The 19,406-nt window shown below is 33.2% G+C and overlaps 1 non-coding gene across 1 annotated transcript in view; it reads left to right on the top strand.

The window, feature by feature from the left end:
* LOC118271273 (uncharacterized) overlaps nt 1-14,264 on the top strand; it is a 94,473-nt gene extending 80,209 nt beyond the window's left edge. Inside the window, exon 4 of the transcript XR_007705613.1 lies at nt 13,359-14,264. This is a non-coding gene — a transcript (uncharacterized LOC118271273). The remainder of the gene's footprint in view (nt 1-13,358) is intronic.
* The last annotated feature ends 5,142 nt before the right edge of the window (nt 14,265-19,406 follow it).

The raw sequence follows: 19,406 nt of genomic DNA, 5'->3' as shown, positions 1-19,406 counted from the left end.
TATATTGCCCAATCAACTGGTTTATCTTTCGTGACCAACTTGATTTTATCGTGTTATATTGTCTTATGTTGTTGTTTTAATCAGGTATTGTTTGGTTTACTTTAAATTGTTTGAGATAAAGTTGTTTCTAGTAGAAATTGTGTGAAGTGAAGCAGGAAGCAATTAAAATATCTGTTTATTGAATTTATGTTCCTGTACATTGCTCGGAATGATAATTTAGCCGTGTAATAAGTTTACCGGCTGGTGAAATACTATTACGACCGTTTAGAATTATTTAATGAAAATAATTCAGGTACGGTAAATTGTGATTACTTATATCCTAACAAGATAACTAATAGTGTTTAGTACACCGTTTACGAAACTTTGTTGGTAAATAATTTTATGTAACAATTTAATGACGGTAACAATTTATTACTGTTTTAAATATTTATTGTAAACCACAATGGGCATCATATTTCTGAGTAGCTTTTAATTAAACCTAAATTTAATTCTAACAAAATAAAATTATTAATCTGACAAATTATTAGGTAATATGGTTTAATATAATTTATAAATATAATTATTTTAACTATTAATTATTCGATTGCCTATGTATAATATATCTTCAGCCTCGATTCGATTGCCTATGAATAATATACCACAGTATATTGGTAATAGTAGATTAAAATACATACGTCTCTCAATATAGTTTTGCTCAAGAAACATACTTATAAAAAAAAACACAATTAAAAAGACCATTCGAAGCAAAAAAAAACAAAAAATTACCACAACCCTTTGTTAAATAATATCAGTTACAATTTCAACTTCGGAATAGCACTTAAAAGCATCAGACTCTCAAAATGGAAACGTAAACTGATAACAAAGAGAGGATCAAGTAAAATTCATAGTTCATACATCAGTTTTAGCCGAAAACAAGTTGGGAATCGAGTAGTCTCCTCACAAACTTGCTTCGTACGGATTTCCGTCTCTCATAACGAAGTGTGTTCTGATATTTGCCAGAGCCATTAATCAAATCGGGCCGAACAGCTAACTGAAATCTGAATGGCAAATCCGAAGCGAATCGGCTACGATACAGTGACGTTTGAACAGCGATTTTTGGACTAATTCGGGATAAGCTTCGCGGTTTTGTTCATGTGACGATATAATTGTTTAGGTAGGTATTTTGTGTGATTTTAATTTGGCGTTTACTAGGTTAAATAGTCTGTATATTTTAATTTTATGTAAGAAAAGTCTTTTTTTAGTTGATGAATTTGTCATAAGTGCCTATGAATGGAAATTTTTCCCTAAGAAAAGATAGCATTTCGCTTTTTTTTTGTGATAAACTTTTGACAAAAGCTCGACAGGTAAAGAAACTAATTCATTTCGATTATACTTACTACTTCGTACTAAACATATTTTTAAGGAAAGAAGCGTCACTGTTGTCCTAAAGAAAAAAATAACTATAAATTAACGCTTCTCTTCATCACTATGTTCTCACCCTTAACAGAATCAGAAGTTCTAAAAGTATTAAAGTCTCAGGTGAAAGTCAGACGTGGGGTTGTTTCATAAACCACGAATAAATCGGACAATAGTTGAAATGAATTACTTTTTATCAATACAAAATAAAATGGGATCATTGTTGGTCTAAAGTACAATGATTCGCTTATTACTAACAGCATTTCTTTACCTTTGGATAGTTGTAATAGATTAATTATGAATGTTATAGGTAGTAAACATGGCTTAAAGATTAAGAGATTGAATGAATTAATATGTTTGTCCTTCTCTGTCATACAACGACGTAAATAAAGCGAGTCCCTCATGGACTCACTTCCCAAACTTCTAGGATTTGCCTAAAAGCTAGTTAGTGCACTGCTAGTCTAAAAGTTAGCATGTGTACTGCTCTGAAAAAAGGTTACATTCCAAACTCAAATATATCAGAAATATTCAGTTGCGAACTTTTTCATTTTTATTTTTAATCTGCAGACGAATAAAGCTCCGTTTGTGTATTCGCACATTGTTACTGAATTGAATTTGGAACTATTGTCTAGTTTTATACGAAGCCAAATATTAAAAACTTATGCATCAGCTACAATGTCAGTTATATTGTAGTCAGTCTACACTACGAACTATTTATAGGTTTTAATTAACAATACTATCTGAAAAACAAAACAATCTTCACCCGAACGCGTTCACATTTAAACAAAACTCTTTCACAAAATCAACATGTCCAGTAAGTTTATTTTCTTTTAAAGAACACTTCTCTTTGATGCGCGATCTATCAAAAGAATTGTTGTTTACATTCTGAAACTCGTTTCTCCCTGCGGCGTTGCTTCCCGCCTTAAACTGCCCACTTATTTAACCGCTTTTTATACGTAACTCTTTTAACTGCTGCATAAAAGTTACAACAGCCTAGAAAGTTCTTTCAAATAACTCTATTCATTGCTCAGCTTACACGGTTCTATGTGGAGGCCTGTGAATAACATCGTTCATTATACTCTAAAACACAAGTAGCTGTGTAATTATATGTACGTGTATTGTTATAATTATAATAATATTAATTACGTTTATGCTCCACGCCGTATTCTGTTCTCGTACGCAGCTAACGCCTGACAATGATATTATAGCAATGATTTGTGTAATTGTTACTTAATATTCGAAGCGATAAGGCGTTCCATACTGTACTGTATATTTAATAATATTTATATTATTGAATAAATAAATAACATGTCTTATAAAAAAGTAAAGAAGTAATGTTAGCAGTAATTCCCACGATGACAAACCAAAGATTATGTTCCAAGAAGCTTTTACTATTGGCCATCTTATATTTGCATCTGTGTAACACATTTCACCCTTTAAATTGTATGGCTTGTTTACATTTACAGCGGTAGAGTTATCTTTGTCTTTACAACTACCTGTACCTTTTAGGCCACATCTATTGTGCCATACAATTGTACCTCTTCAGGTAATACCTAACAATATACCCTAAAATGGAACCAGTAGGTAATGTAGAGTGATTAAACATGTATTTTTTGTGTAATTTATTTAAATATCCATGTGCTTCTGTGAAAAAATTAGGAGCCTGGGACAAAACCCACATCTGCTGTCTGTTTACTCAAAAACGACCGAACAATTTTGGATGAGTTTTGAGTCACTGTCATAGATCATATTACATTGAAGATAGTGACACATTTTTCGCCTCATACATCTGTTGATTCAATACCATTTTTTCTAAAAATCATTTACTTACACTTATATATAAATTGTAAATTAAAAAACACCATGTTTCAAGTATCTTTTGTCAGTTTCGAGAAGGATACTACAGCCCATAGATAATGGTAGAGAGAGAGAGGGAGAGAGAGAAAAAAGGAGAAAACTTGCCATTACTCATCTCTGCTATGGCTCAGAGACGCCTTTTCGAATTAATCAAATTAATTACGTTCATTCCTTTCGTAAGAGGCTGTGGTGATCGTAATGGCGTGGCGGAGGCTATCTTTGAAGCCTGTGGATTTTTATGAGCATTACGAAATATGGTTTTGTTTGTATCTTCCGTAAATGTTAGATAGTAAGGGCTTTGTTTCACAGTGTCTCGATAGCCGCTATGTATTAGAAAACTTTGAATTAAGAACGTTATTTGTATGCTCTATCTGTAACATAAGATAATAACAGGTTGCTTTTGTTTTAGTTCGAAAAACGGTTACGGAGTTCTAGATTTGAAACGGTGTTGTGTTATAGTATTTTCACTGAAAAAAATTAGTAATCACATAATTCATGAGGATTATGTTAATTAATTAATTTTGCGTTGTGTCTGATACTCAGAAAAAGTGTTTTATAGCCGAATAGTTGTCAGAATATCGCGTTAGGCTTTATTTTAAGCGGCACAGTGTAAATAAATTCATGTTAAGCACCAAATTCGGTTGGCATTTTGTCAATTATAGAGGCTTTTAACGCATCGCTTTTGAAATTATCCTTGATGAAATTCTTCATACTTTGGTGTGAGAATACCTCTTAGTCATAAATTAATTTGAATATCATGAGATAGATTTATTATACTTAGTTCAGAAAAAGGTGACTTTTGGACATAAATGTACTTGGGATTTATTGTCTGTATTAAACAAATATGTTATATTTGAGAAAAGGTAACAGAATAAAGTAATTTTATTAAATGACGGACAAACATCCAAGTAAACAAACTTTCACATTTATAATATTCGTGTCATTTGTTAAAAAAATATCTATTTACAACCATTACAGCTCTTTTTAAAAAGACACACACGACTAAAATTCAAACCTTTTTAAACTTAACTAAAAAGCCAAACACATAACATATCCTTCATAATTCCCACCAAAGAACTTTAATGGGCAACGAAGCATACTAAGTAAACTTCTTAAGTTTTAGCCGAAGTTCACATCCCGTGCAGCGAACACCGCCACCATATTTAGTCTGTACTAAACTTAGACCCCCGATACGAACGGACGGATTAATATAATTTCTACGTATTTGCGTCGGCAACGGCCCGTAAGGCAATTACTTGTGAAACTTAGTTAAATATATGAAGTATGTAAGTGAAACAGGCTCGGCAGACACTAACCAGATTATAGAGTAATACGTAGAGGAGCTCGCTACTAATTTTGTATTTAAAATTCTCATAAGCAAAGCTATTTATGGAACGCAGGTTGTATGTACGTAATTGTGTTCTGTTTTAGTAGTACGACAAGAATTTTTCTTTTATATGTCATGTTTTGTTGCTCTATACTTAAAACCTTATTTTATTCTGAATCTTGGGGCATTTGGCCACCTGTAGCAATATAAAAAAATATATATCCATAATATTAAAAGGCAACCAAAATTACGTGCATTTAAATAAAATACCATAAAAGCCACATTTAAAAAATACAAAAATAGAACACGCATTCTTAATTTGAATAATAAAACTGCATAGTGCAGTCTTGACCGTTAATTTAAGATTCTCACGAGATTTCAAACAAAAAAAAACACATATCACACAAGAATTAGGTTTACGACAATGGGGTAAAAAGTTCCCGTATCCATGGCTAGGGTTGGCCCAACCGTTGACTTTGCCAGGGAATTTACAATTCACCTTTTGTATGACCCCTAAGATTCCCTTTTCTATTACTTTCTCACGATCAGGTGTCTATTTAACTATTTCTTGGGACTAGACCTGTCTCAATATGGCGCCCTAACGGTTTCCTTTGTTCATATTTCATGACCTTTTTGTGTGTATTCAACCTTCAATTGTTACCCTGCATTTTTTGGGGTGAAGTCAGTTAATGGTTTTCATCTATGAGAGTTTGCGGGATAGCCATTGTCGTCATAGGTTATGTATGACTATCACAACGTATCGTCTTAAATACCTTTGACATATGCATATGTAAAGAAGTCGTTGAACTCATTATAATAATCACGTTTTATTCAAATTCGCATCTAAAATTTACATTAGTAATATAATTTGATTACGTTTTTAATTTTAGATCACTTATGTAATTCCAGTGGTATATGATTTGAATTTACATATTTATAATCAGTTGCCAGCTCGTGTGTGAATGATTGCGAATTTAATTTTGTTGTAGAGAATAAATAAAAGTGATTGGCAATAAAATTCATTAATGGTAGAAAAAAAAAAGAATAAAAAACGCGCGCCAATTTCAAATGAGGAACGGCGCGGTTCCATTACGTGGAATGTTGATCGCATTATGAAATAAAGCGTGATCCGGCCCGGCCGACAGCTAGCACCCTATAAGGCAACTTAGCAATAAATAATAATACAGAATTTAACAATATCACGCTTACGTGTTCCGGAGTTGTAAAATTAAGTTGACGAACAACCCACGTCGGTAGGGGTAAGCAAAATGGAATGTTTACTGAGCCTTGATATTAGCTGCGGAGTTGTAAATGGTAAACGTGGTTTAGTTTTTATTCCCAGCTTAAAATGTTCATTTACTCTGAAGCGTAATATTAGCTTTCCTTTGCTACCTTTTTACGTTGTAATTACAAGATTTTCTTTTGATGATGTCAACCTACATAATAATATTTAAAAGCGACCGGGTTTTTATTAGATTCTTTGTTAATAATTCTGCAATAAATGTAACAAAAAGATGTTATATTGTATTCTTTTTACATAAGTAAGCGTGAACTGATGTCGGTTTCGCATTTGGGCGATAATATCGCGGCCCTCGTAAACACAATAAAGTAAATACTTAAGTAAGGAAAAATGATGCCGAAAATCCGACTCCCGTTCTATCACGAAAGTAATTCTAATCTAAATGTAGATGAATTTTCGTAAATTCGTGCTCAGTATCGTCAGTGCAAGGCCGCCCCTTTGTTCTGATTTTAATTGGGTACCTACCAGTAGCCCCTTACTTAATATTTTTGAATGAAATGTTATAATCGAGTTTTTTTATTACTTTTCTACTTGTGAAGTATTTATCTATTTTTGTCGTATACAGGAAATAAATAAAGGTAACAAACCGTACATAATTTCTATCACCAAAACATTATGCTTGGTTATTTTTAACACAAAACAATAATTTTGTTCTAAATTAAACTTAATCATAATACTACTTACTTTCTGCGGCCGGACGCGGGTAAACTAAGACCGTTGGCAACCCAAAACGTTTTTAATTTACTCGAAACCCTTGTTGGATTAATGGACTGTTACCATGACAAGATGTGATAATATCGTTTGAAAAAAAAATCGTTACACTTTTCCTTTATTTTTTAAAAATGGAAGGCGTCTTTTGTTTATGTCGTGTCGACGCAGCTGTGTTTTTTTATAGCGTGTCACAAATTAATTTGTAATACAGTGATAATAAGGATGTTTTCAGCTTGTCTAATCTATTTATTAATGTCAACAAATAATGTTTTTTTTTTAACTTTTGTTTACTCGACTATAACATCATAGGTTTACTTTTTTAACTAATGTAAGTTCTTATAAAAAGTGCGTATTTCAATATAAAACGTGAATTGTAGATGAAGTTATTTTGTCTTTAATTCGAACTAAGCTAGGTACATATCTTTAGTAAAACGTAAAAGATCTACATCTCATACTATTTCAAAGCAAAATCTTTTCTCCAAACATACATTGTCTGACTAATAATCCCGAGTGTACAATAAAAAGAATACAACTTCAGAGATATGAAAATCATTCTTTGTTATTAATAGAAAATGAAACGTCTTGAAGCTTACGTAGAAATAAGAAAATAATTCAACATCTTACAGCCAAAAACTAGAATATATTAAAACGTTGAATATTTACAGTTTGACTTAGCTAGTCCTTGACATTCGAGGTCGTGGTTCAAAGCCCTAAAACGCTAAAACCTTTTCCATTAACATAATACTGCGATTATAATTTGTTGCTAAAATGGAGTCAAAATTTTGATGGAATTTATGTAACAACGTTAACATTAAACGCTTTGAAATCGACCGTAATATCCTATTTAGGGGTGGCTACACGTTTACACTTTCCGCGTTTTTATTAAAAGAATTTTTAGTTGCAGTAACTTAATATTTGCTAAATTCTAGTTTCTAAAACGGATAAGGTCACAAAAAAGACATTAACAAACACAATCGAGTACCACAGACACCGGCAGCAGAAAAAAAGCATATTTCCTATTACGTCATTACTACCTAAGCATGTTGTCAAAATGTTATTTTTTTTTAAATTCGTAGGTACTAGGTACGCACCCCGACTCACGATTAACGTCAAAACGGGCGTGCTTAGTTGTTCCGTCACGTCGCAGATGCCAGATAAAACATGGCGCCGCGTATTTAAATCATGCCCCGTAAATGGACGACGCGACTTCCCTTTCCCACCACCCTAACTTGAACCCCAACAACGGCGCTAGTTGTCACTAAAACAAACATGCACAATATTACAATTTAGTTCCCTATTTTCAACACCAAGGGTTCAAGTTACATTAGTTCTTATAAGCAGCGTTAACGGAGTTCATTAATTACTTTTTTAAAGTTTGAGCAACAAGGGTGGTTATGTGGTTCGTACCGTCGAGTATTTAAGTGTTTTTTTAGAGTTTATAACAGGTCGGTTCTCTAAGTTTATGCTATCTGGTGTATTTTATGGGACTATTAATGTTAATAACATTACCTACTAGAGGTTTGCATTAACACTCAGAATATTAAAGTAACTGCAAAATATTAAGACACGGTATATGCTAGCATTGCATTAACTTGTATGCAGACAGTAGACTTAATTCCATCACTATGTAAGGAGAATAATTTATGTATACCAATTCCTAAATCACAAACATGTTACTTATCAGAGAATATAGGCAGTAGCAACTTAACAGCAAATACTGAATCTGTTTCATAATACATAATGTAATTTGAAGAACACATTATATATTTAGATACTTCTCCAAGTAGATAATATTCTAAAATTGCCATGTACAAATCCTACTAATATTACTTTGTTTGTTACTCCTTCACAAAAACTGCTGCAGGAATCGGGATGAAATTTGGAACATGGTCTGGATTAACACGTAGGGCACTTTCAATCGCGCGGGACGGCTGGCGAAGCCGTTGACATAAGCTAGTAATTCCTAAATACATAATTAATACGTAGTGCTTAATAATAAAATATTATAATTTAAACACAAAGCTCTTTGACGTACATTACTGCATTGCGTTCATTTACACAGTTGCAGTTAATCAAGTAAACGGATTATATATGTTTTATATGTTTTTGCTCACATTATAATATACGTGACATTCTTAACACTTGACTTGAACATGACATTTATATATGTTGAACAAATTAAGTCGTTTAACTTACGTTTATATGCAAATTAAATGAATGTCACATTGAAATGTTACTCAGTTAAAGTTCTTTAATAAATCCCTTTAATGTAATCAGAAATGTTGCAGTGACATATTCTGTTAAGAATTCATGTTTATTTGTTTAGTAAATAATTATTTATTTTAATGTTGAATAGAATAAAAATATATGTATTAAGTTTTTCTAGATCTAAGTTAAGACTAAGGTTAAAGGGACGAACAAGAGACGTCTTTATTTTTAAGATTACCTAGGTATCTATAAAAATGATAGATGAATATATTTCACAGCACACACAAACACACAATAGGGGGTGTAGATAAACCATTTTTATAAAGAACGGTCTTTTTTTTTTTTTTTGACCTACGTAGGTCTATCTATAAAAATGATAGATGAATATATTTCACAGCACACACAAACACAATAGGAGGCGTAGATAAACCATTTTCATAAAGAATGGTCTAGACCCAATTTAATTATGAAAAAAGAAACATTTCGTATTTAGATCTCGATTCACACTAAGTGAATTCTCGAACCGATTATATCGCAAGTTCAATAACATATCTTATCGATATTTTATGGTTGAATTAACGCGAATTATTCAACTGAACTTAGTTTGAAATTCGCAAAACGATATTTTAAAGTTACGCTCGATATAAGTTTTTCAATCGACATTAGATTTGGTGATAACTGGAGCGGTGCGCTGACTTTCGAACACATACAGAATAAGGTTGCCACTTTTTTAAATTACGTCATCAAATCTTTCTATTAAATCTTCCTTGAAATATTAGTTTACGTGTAGCAGATAATCGATTACTATTCGTATGTTTTAACAAATAAACCACGAAAATTTATAAAAAATATTTTACAGGAGTAATATGTAAAATATTCTATTTCACCTCCTCGGAATAATATCAGGAAACTGCTGAAACCTCAGCCCTAGCTATACATTATCAAGTTGGGCCGTTTTCTACACCATTTGGCGCCGCTTAGCATCGATTTTAATTTGTACTCGTTCGCATATCGAGATATCGGAACGGCTTTATTCAGAATCACGTAGTGTAATACGCGCCCCAGTAAAGCGATTCGCACGGTCCGCTTATCGCGCACGAAAAGCATTTTTATTATGTTTTACTTGAAAATATTAAGCTTCATATATGTTTTATATATAAATCCATTATCTGCATGTTGGATTATTGAATGCGAGTACTTACTACATGCTGGGAAAAACCAATTTGATTTATATTCATTTTTTTTTGTACAGCTAAATTGTATAATGGGTTTTCGATTGGATTATTCGATTTTTATTTTAATGTCTCAGCATGATGCTTGGGATTAAGGGCACTACAAATATATGTAGCCCTTCATAGAAAAACAGTAATAAAATAATGGTAAACGTTCACAGACACACATGGTGCAACACATTTCTCTATAAAATTAACACATGCCACTTAAACCGTGAGCTATTAAAAATGAATTCATCTTCGGCACTTGGCAGTCACCACACACGTAGCGCCCGACATTAATTATTACAGTCTAAAAGTAACATTATTTTAATTGCGACCCAATTGCAACGAGATTTAAGTACATTCTACAAATAAAATTCTATATTTAAGCCGGAGTACACACTAGCAAATAGGCCGAGTTATAAATAGGTTTTATGGCAACAAGTGGTGTACACTGGCCCCTACCGACAGTTGTTTGGGCGAGGCACGCCTTATTTGGCTAAAATCGTTGTGACGTTTTAGATAATAGTGACTGGTTGAACTCGAGGCCATTAAGTGACATTGTCTGTTGGTGACTAGCTTTTGGTGGTACGTGACCGTATGAACTTTGTGATATGAAGTTTTAATCAAGGCATTTGAAACTCTATACGTGGTTGATAAAGTTTAAAATTGTTATGGAAGTTTTGTTCACTTTTTTTTAGATACTAAATTATCTTTATTCTTATTTTGACGAGGCTAAATTAACCATTAGCATATCTGTGTACGTTTCATTAAAAAAAAAAACATACGATTTTATAATAATCATGTTACATACTCATAATATACGACAACTAGATCTCTAATACAACGCCAAAGTAGCATGTTTTGTGTTTTATAAAGAAACTAACACAATATTTTTGTTGTTTACAAATCTGTATTTAGGTCGAGCAACAGGTCCAATTCTGTCGCGTAGGTACAATTTAGTCTGCATCCTTTGAGTGGTTAAAACTTCACAGCACTTCTGGATTTTTAGACCATTGCACTTTATGAACGCGTGCACTGATACCGATAGCATAGAATCGCTGCACAGTCATTGTTCTACCATTTAGTTTGTTCAATTCTAAACAAAATGGCTGAATATGAAGCTTTTGTATCTTTATTTCCATTTATCCTCTCTTTGAATGCCATTTTACGGCTATATTTTAATTTGTTTCGATACTATATTCGCTACTTCTATTGTTGAGCTATATTAAATCTATATCAAAATATAAGGTCATACTATTAACAAATTAAGCAATGCATCTTATAACTTCTACATCTCTCAAAGCGTCTGACTTCTTTAATTTAATTCTACAGACGTCTGATACTTTACTAAATAAATATTTGTACTTCTATATTTTCCAAGTAGACGGTACAATTTGTCGCTGCAGTCCATTCCGCTTCCTGTCGTGCAGCCTTTGTGGGACTTCATGAAATATTACGTCGGTCTAACGATGCCGACTCCTCATCTCTGTTGCAAATGAGATGTTTTAATATTATGAACTCTGTACCTATATACTTATAACATAAACTTCTACTTTTACGTTTTCTATCTAGTTTGTTGTTGTACGCAGCTTAACAGGTAGTCTTGTATACATTTTTATTATTTACTTTCGACGGGAAAGTCAGTTCGCTGTCTTGACTTTCTTTGAGGAATATCCGCAAAATCAGTGAGCATTTGTTCCATGACTGTGAAATATTTATGAAGATTGTGTTAAACAGGCACGTCACAAGAAAATCGCAGCGCGAGCAAATGTAATACACACGACACGTTATTGTATTATGCAAATTGAAAGGCGGTCTGATATCTTCAACCCGCCACATATCTACCTCATTATAGTCGGCTTACCCATTTTGTTCCGGGAAAAATCTTACTTCAAGTCACACTATTTATCGGGGTGTCGTATTGAGTTTCATCCCTTTCCCCCCCTCTCCCCGAGCCCCCCAAACAAAGGGATCGTAATTCTGCTTACGAAAAACCCCTAAACCGTCAATATCGTTTTTCGTTGTACAATTTGGGTTTATTTGGAATCGCGTTTCGTTTGTTTGCAAGCTTTCAAGTTACTTGCTCAAATATTGGTTTGGAAGGTCAAGGCTGCCTGTTTAATATGGCCATAAGGTCGCACGATGTAGACATAGAATTAGAGCCTTTGTCGTAAACATTAAATAGGTTCAGCCTTTGGTAATTAGTTGCTGGGGACGGATAGGAAGTGTGCCGTCTGTTGTTTAGCTATCGATAGATTAATTTAATTGGATTCAGCGTTTGATATCTATCTGGTTTGGTTAGGAACTTCATCTATATTTGTGTGAAGTGTCTATTGCAAAATTTTATACAATAACACTTAAACTTACTTATCGATTTATCAGTATTCAATTAATCTTTATTCTTCTAATTCATCCAATTCCCCATCAACGGTCATTTAATCAAACAAGCAGCAATACGTATCGAATTTGTAAATCCTCATGAGCCTTATAGAGTACGAAACGTTCGTATTGCGATAGGTACCATTATTCAACGGGTTTCGGCACAAAGCGCTCAAAAGACCCCCATTTATGCCCAAGGCAATAGAATTTCCACCGTTCACTAAGTTTTTACCTTTTCTTTTAACTGCAAAAGAAAAACTGTTTGGAGTGGGGCCAGAGATTTGCACAGCTTTTATGCCAATTTCAAAAACTCCACTGAAGTAAAAAACTATTATCGAAGTAGCAGTTTCAATCCTAGATTAGTTTTGCCGAAGGTTTTCTTAATTTTGCATTGTTACCATCGGTTCGTTATTCGCGCTTTTGCATTTTTTACTTTATTGTTAGTTGCTTTACTTTGACCGTGGAACTGGAATGAAGTCATGGAAATAGAGTATTTTCTACTTAGTTTGTGACCGATATTCAATAAACTAAGTCGATGAAAAACTATAAATAACCTCCGACAAGTTGGCGATATCACCATATCTCCGCGGTATCTATAAGTACTTCACAAACTCGAATGGAAAACTCATATCTAGGGTCGACTTCGTAATAGGAATTCTTCAGAAAGTAATTAATTTTTCCGCAAATAATTCCCGCCTCCGAGGAATGTTTTATTAATTTTCTATTTGTCTTTTGCTTCGCTTTATTGATTCTTGCCTTTAAGTTTTACTAACTACATAAGCAGTTTTAAACTGCACTTTGGTTGCTACTAACTCCGAGCAAAGCTCTTATAATGTATTTTTAATGAGAGAATTATCTCAAGAATATTTTATCTCATATCTCCTTTAGCCAATACCAATGTTACATGGTATACGCTATCCTATATTTGACCTTTCCATATTAACAATTGATTTTCTTTTTTCAGGTAAGTAGCTGAGTAAACCGAACAAAGATTTGAAGAAAGGGTATCTGCAAAACGAAACCGTATGTAATTTATTCCAGAACAATTTTAATAAGGAATTCTAACAACATCTTGCGTCAATATTATACGAGATTTAAAAATGATGAAGTAGCTACAGCGTCATATAGTCCCAACGGGGACTTATTCAATTAAAAAAGATACGAATCGACGGATTTTTCGGATCCCATAACACGAAAATGTGAGACCCATAATAATGAGGTTGAGTTTTGGTAAAACCTCCCTACGGGTTGTAAAAAGCTACTTTAAAAAATAATATTTCAATATATGCCTGCTGTTACACCTACTGTTGTCTCTCTGCATCACCCCAAGGTTGACTGGTAGAGAATGCCAAATTGGCATTAAGTCCTCCTTTGTATAATGTACATAAAGTGTAAAATAAAAATAAAATAAAAATAAAAAACGTACCAATGAGTCTATGGAGCCCTCTGAGTAAAATTCTAATTTTATAGATAGGCTGTAAAGAGTTTATTTCGCCGTACTCGAAACTCAAATAATTAAAAAAAAAACGGTTTAAGGGCCATTATTCATAAAAATATTTTAGGTCAAGTGTCCCAAGTTTTAATTAACCATCAATTAAATTTAAATTAAATAGATTGCTTAATGTTTATGAACTTGGTGGAATTCTTTCAATATTGCTTCGAACGGTTTAAGGGTAAAGTTAGGAACCTCATTTTCGAAGTTGTAAATACCAAAGCCCGTATTGATTTGTGTTGGCATACTTTTAAAATTCAATTTCGGTTCATCAAAATGCTTACAACTATTTATTGTTTGAAGAAGTGGTTTTTATTGGCCACAAACTTTGAACACTCAAAACGATACTGAATTATTTAAAACATTTGCCCAAACATTTCCACACGGTAAAAAGTAGGTGTACATTGTACAGTGAATTTAAGTATTGTAATGCACCTCTGCCAACGGCGAGACGTTGAATAAAAATTCCCAAACATTTCCCTATTACTCAAAAATATCATTGGAAACTGTCACAATGTAGTAATTAGACCCTTATTAGGATGCCAACGTAATTAAAACGTAACTGAAAAGATACTTATCTCTTCCGCACATCAAAAAAAAACCCGCGACTTCGGACACGAGGAAAAAGTAAAAGAAATACGAATTCATCTACAAAATATCATCTACCTTACATAACGCGATTATTTAAATCAGAAACGAAAATTTTCCGTCACTCCAGTTATAAGGGAACGGCATTAATCTGTATTTATTGGGATATCTGTAAAAATCTATATGTTAAAGACAAGTTAAGCATAAAAGGTTCTTGCAAATCTCTATGGCAGGGGCTCGGCGATGACAGGTGACGGAAAACGGTGTCCCTTAGTAACCGTTGGCCCAAGTCACAAGCGACAACTATCAAAACCATTCAAATAAATTTTATTCCACTTTTTAATAAAGAAACTAGAATCCTTAAGAAACGATACCTTTTGTACGTTTTTAAAGAGTTTTTTTGCTTAAGTTTGCACAGTCAATTGTGATTGTAAAATTGAATGAATGAATGAAATGGCAATGAATGAGTATAAAGTACATCAGCTGTTTTGCCAGTTGTATAGTCAAGCGAGACTAGTATTATAGTCAGTGATAAAGGAAACTGGTGTCATCTCAATATGATAACCTGTTTGAAGACATTAAGTTGGAATAAAACGACACTATGATGTAATATGTGCCTAAACTAGGCGGTCCGTTAAAAGTGAGGATTTGAGAACTGATATTACTACTGGATTTATGTATTGAAACTTGTTTTAACGACATTTTTCTATTGCCAGAAAAGCTTCATATCCAACAGTCATGATCAATATCAAACTTCTAGACCCATTGTGATGGCGTAAAATCTTCCTCGCATTGTTCTAAAAGGAATACCATTTTCTTTCAGAGTCAAAGTCAAATCATTTATTCCAATTAAACCATAAACTCGTTCCAAAGTGTAGCAACGAAACTCCATTCATTACACTTTTAAATAATACGTATGTTTCATACAATATCTCTGTAATTTCTCAATAATTGTACGTATATATGAGAATAATGCAGATACATTGCAACGCGCAACACAAAATTAAATGCTCTATTCTGCATAAATCGCTGTAAACTTCTATCTTAACACCACCGTAGCAATTTAAGTAGGCAGAAAATTAATGTCCCTTTCGATATCGCTCGAGCGGAATCTATTTCATCCTCTACTCTCGCTTTGAAGGTATTTTATTTACGGTTATGGAGCTTATATCAAATCCCATTCAGGGTGAATAGAAAAAGGTAACACCGTGACAATGATCTGTCGCCATTTTTGGATGAAGCCATTCATTGTTTTGAAGCAAATCCCTTTGTTAATGAAGGTGTTGTTTACAATTTTGATACCGAAAAGACTGTCATCATGTACCTAAATAAGGATTGTTTTGTTTTTCCTTTTGCAATTTCTAGAAGAGAAAAATCTCAAGTTTTCTCCAGACTATGTAGGTACTGTAATGAGGTTTTATGTATCTTATCACCTTGTTCAGAACCATTTAAATGGTTTCTTAACCTAGTCCTTAGCTATACTTTCCGACACACAATCGTTACTAAGAAATAGTTTAAGTAATCATTAAATGTCTTTGAATACGCCAGTAAGTCAATCTTTAGCAGTGATGTGCTTTATCTAACAGTATTTGTTTAATGAATCCTTACCCATCTCCTTAACGAAAGCAAACTGGACAGTGAATGATGAATTAAAACAATTGCACTCAATTAAACCTACGACTTGCAACATTTCTACTGCGTTAGAACATCAACGTGCTTACAGGATGTTACAAATTACAAACTGGAATAAAATTAAATATATTATAAATTAATATTTATGTAGAAAATCCCTTTCAAAGTTATAACCAGGAAATATTTTCTAACACATCGTATTGTAAACAAATTTTCATTAACCCTTCGAATTCTGTACATAATTTAAACTCCAAATCAATTACAACACCAATCATACAAGATTCGTATCGCAAAACTTTCTATGCCCAACAGTTGGTAACACAATGAGAGGCAGTAAACTACCCTCTCTGATCCCAAACCCGGCACGTGACCGCCCTTTGATTAAATACAATGATTATACATAAGGGATGACGTCACACACGATCCTCTTATGTGTATAATTAAAATTTGTCTGTGAGTCCATTTTTGATGTGATACCTACCTTTTATCAGGACCCCACTTAATTAGTTCGAAAATGATAAATTGCTTAACGGTTTTCGGTTTTTCTTTTACTTTTTTGAGTAAAAAAGGAATATATTTCGAAGAAAATGTTACTTAAGCAAAATGGTTGAATTAATAAACGGTTAATTAAATCTCAACCGAAAATCAAAAGGCGGAAAAATAAGGAAAACATCAATGTTTTCCGTCGTTTGATTGTAGACGTACATAGCTCTATGTATATATATGAGATCTAATATAAATATGAAAAATAAAAAGAATTAAAGCTACCGTACTGTACGAAACAGGGCTTAAGTGAACACACCCTCTTTTAAAATCACCCTCTATACAGGCCACGTGTCATGCAAAGCTGGGGTGCGACTGAGGGGTGCCTAGCGAAACCAATTTGCCTTTTGTATTCTATAAGCCTAATACAACTGTCCTTCTCTCTCCCATTATAAAACTCTCAGGTGCGAAAGAGATGTATATTTAATCCGGCATTCTAAGAGGGTTGGAAAGTAATAAAGATGTCCTGTATAGTGAAAAATGTTATTAGATGCTTTAAATGTAGTCGCAGTAAGCACCTTTTGCTTTGTCGTGTTGTTGGAATATATTACCTTAATACCAAAAAAGTGCTGTTTTAATTAAGGATTTTTTTGGATGATTCATAGAGGTTTGTAACGCATAAGCTTGGTATGTCCTCTACATGTTTTCGCTGTTGTTTTGTTTGGCTCGTGTAAAACATTGTTCGTGTTCACCCGTAAATTATTGATAAAGAGGAAAATTCCTACCTGCCAAATAAAATAGTAGGTACCTCCCTCTAACGAGCTTCAGAAAAATTGAGCCGATATATCGTCAAACACGTGTTCGTGACACTCTGTATACAAGTTGATGGGTGACTAAGCAGAAAACGGTCGCCGTAGCAAATTGCATCCCGCCTCTATAGCAAATTGTCGTTACCAACTTGTTCACTCATTCATTTGTTCACTGTTTCAATTAAAACATTCCACACAAACACTTTCAAATTCGGAACGTTAATTGGTCGTCAAAATGCGCGCCAAAAGTGACAGTTCGGAATCCAAAATGGACGGCAAAGCGTTATTTAAACGGTTTAATTTGTGCCATTTAATCTCGCCCCTCGGTTTTAAATTGACTAATTGTTGGATAGAATGCAATGTCATTTGTGTCCCGTAAAAACGTGTAAAAGGAAATTATGGAAGACGGTTCTTTTGTTACAATTTTCAAGAGGAACTCTTTTTCAAAATAAATGTCTAGTTGCTTGTAATAAGTAAATAGCTTATTATAAAGAATGAGGGTTTAAAACATGAAAATATAATATAATGAGCGTGTTGCGGGCTTTTCTTGTATGCAAATTGGGGTGCTGAAGACGTTTTTCATTACTTTCAGCTAACGTTTTCTGTAATTTTGCTCACTCACTGGGTGTGAGGCTGCTTTGTAAGGCTTCAGTTGGGGTATTGCCTTAAAATATATTAATTTATCATGAAATGCAATGTATTAGGTGCGCTTCGAAACGAAATGTGAGTTTTATATTTAATTTGTTTCGTGATCTAGCTTGATTATGTTATATTAAATCCGTTTTTCACAATTTACTACTTGGTGTATATAATTAAAAACTATATTATTCACTGTCTTTCTTTAAATAAATATTTAATTAAAAGATTTGGTAAAACGTCTAAAACTATTTCTAAAACTTGAAGCAAAAATTATACATATCCACAAATGCAATCAGATATTCATGATAATAACATAATATAATACATAAATAAAGAAAGAAAAAAACATTAAAAAGAGTTGGAAATCGCAGTCGATACTACGAACATGTTTCATGAATAATTTAGAGGCACAAAAACTTCACCCAGGCTTATGCAGTCTCTCAAGTTTAAATTAATTCATCCAAGTCGATCCATTTTGCTTATGATCTATAGCGAAAAGTTTTGTAATGCATAGATCAGTTTGTATAAACGAATTATTTTGATGTTTTTGTTTTTGAAACATTATTCTTAAGTTGAAGATGTTTAAGTGCTTTTCTTATAAACGACAATCTGTTATAAATTTATTTAGAAGTTATTTTGATAGTGGATAAAATCATCTTAGATCTAAAATGTAAGTTTTTATGGCTTAGTAAACAATCGCCGCCGCCAATGCGTGTGTTGCCTCTTGGGGGTTAGGAATTTAATCAAGGACTATTGGGTAATTTGATTAAGACAATAGTGTAGGTGTATTAAACGCGATGGTTTTCTAACCAGTGTTTAGGTACTGGTTACCCTATTATTCGAAATGGGTGGTGACTATCGCCACGCCTTTATAAAAGGTGTAGGTAGGAGTAAATGAATACTTCTTCTATTCTTCTTAAGCTACCTTTACAGTAATCTTTATTAGGGTGTTCTGTTCTGGAAATGTTTAATTTTGACACTTCATTTATGTTTAACTAGCTTCCGCCAGCGGCTTCGCCTGCGATCCCGGCAAATTAAAATTGTGCTACGTGTTATTCCCTAGCCCTGTTCGAAATTCCATTCCGATCCCTCCAACCATTTTAACGTGATTGACTAACAAATATAAACACAAACTCACACACTTTATCCTGTTTCAAACTTCGCATCTAATAATATTCTTCATAACAAAGTACGTTCATCAAAACAACACTCACAACTTCTAAATTAACCCTCAGACAGCGCACAACAAAAATTAACACGCGGAAAGTACAAATTCACACCCTATTGATATTCCACGGAAAAAAAAAGTAAAAACAAGCCTTGGGTTCAAACAAACAGTACATAAAGCCACTTAAAAGTCTACAGAGCG

This window comes from Spodoptera frugiperda, chromosome 9 (genome assembly GCF_023101765.2).
Source record: "Spodoptera frugiperda isolate SF20-4 chromosome 9, AGI-APGP_CSIRO_Sfru_2.0, whole genome shotgun sequence".
Lineage (NCBI taxonomy): Eukaryota > Metazoa > Arthropoda > Insecta > Lepidoptera > Noctuidae > Spodoptera > Spodoptera frugiperda.
The sequence above is the reverse complement of the archived record's forward strand: the minus strand, read 5'-3'. Positions and strand labels throughout refer to the sequence as shown.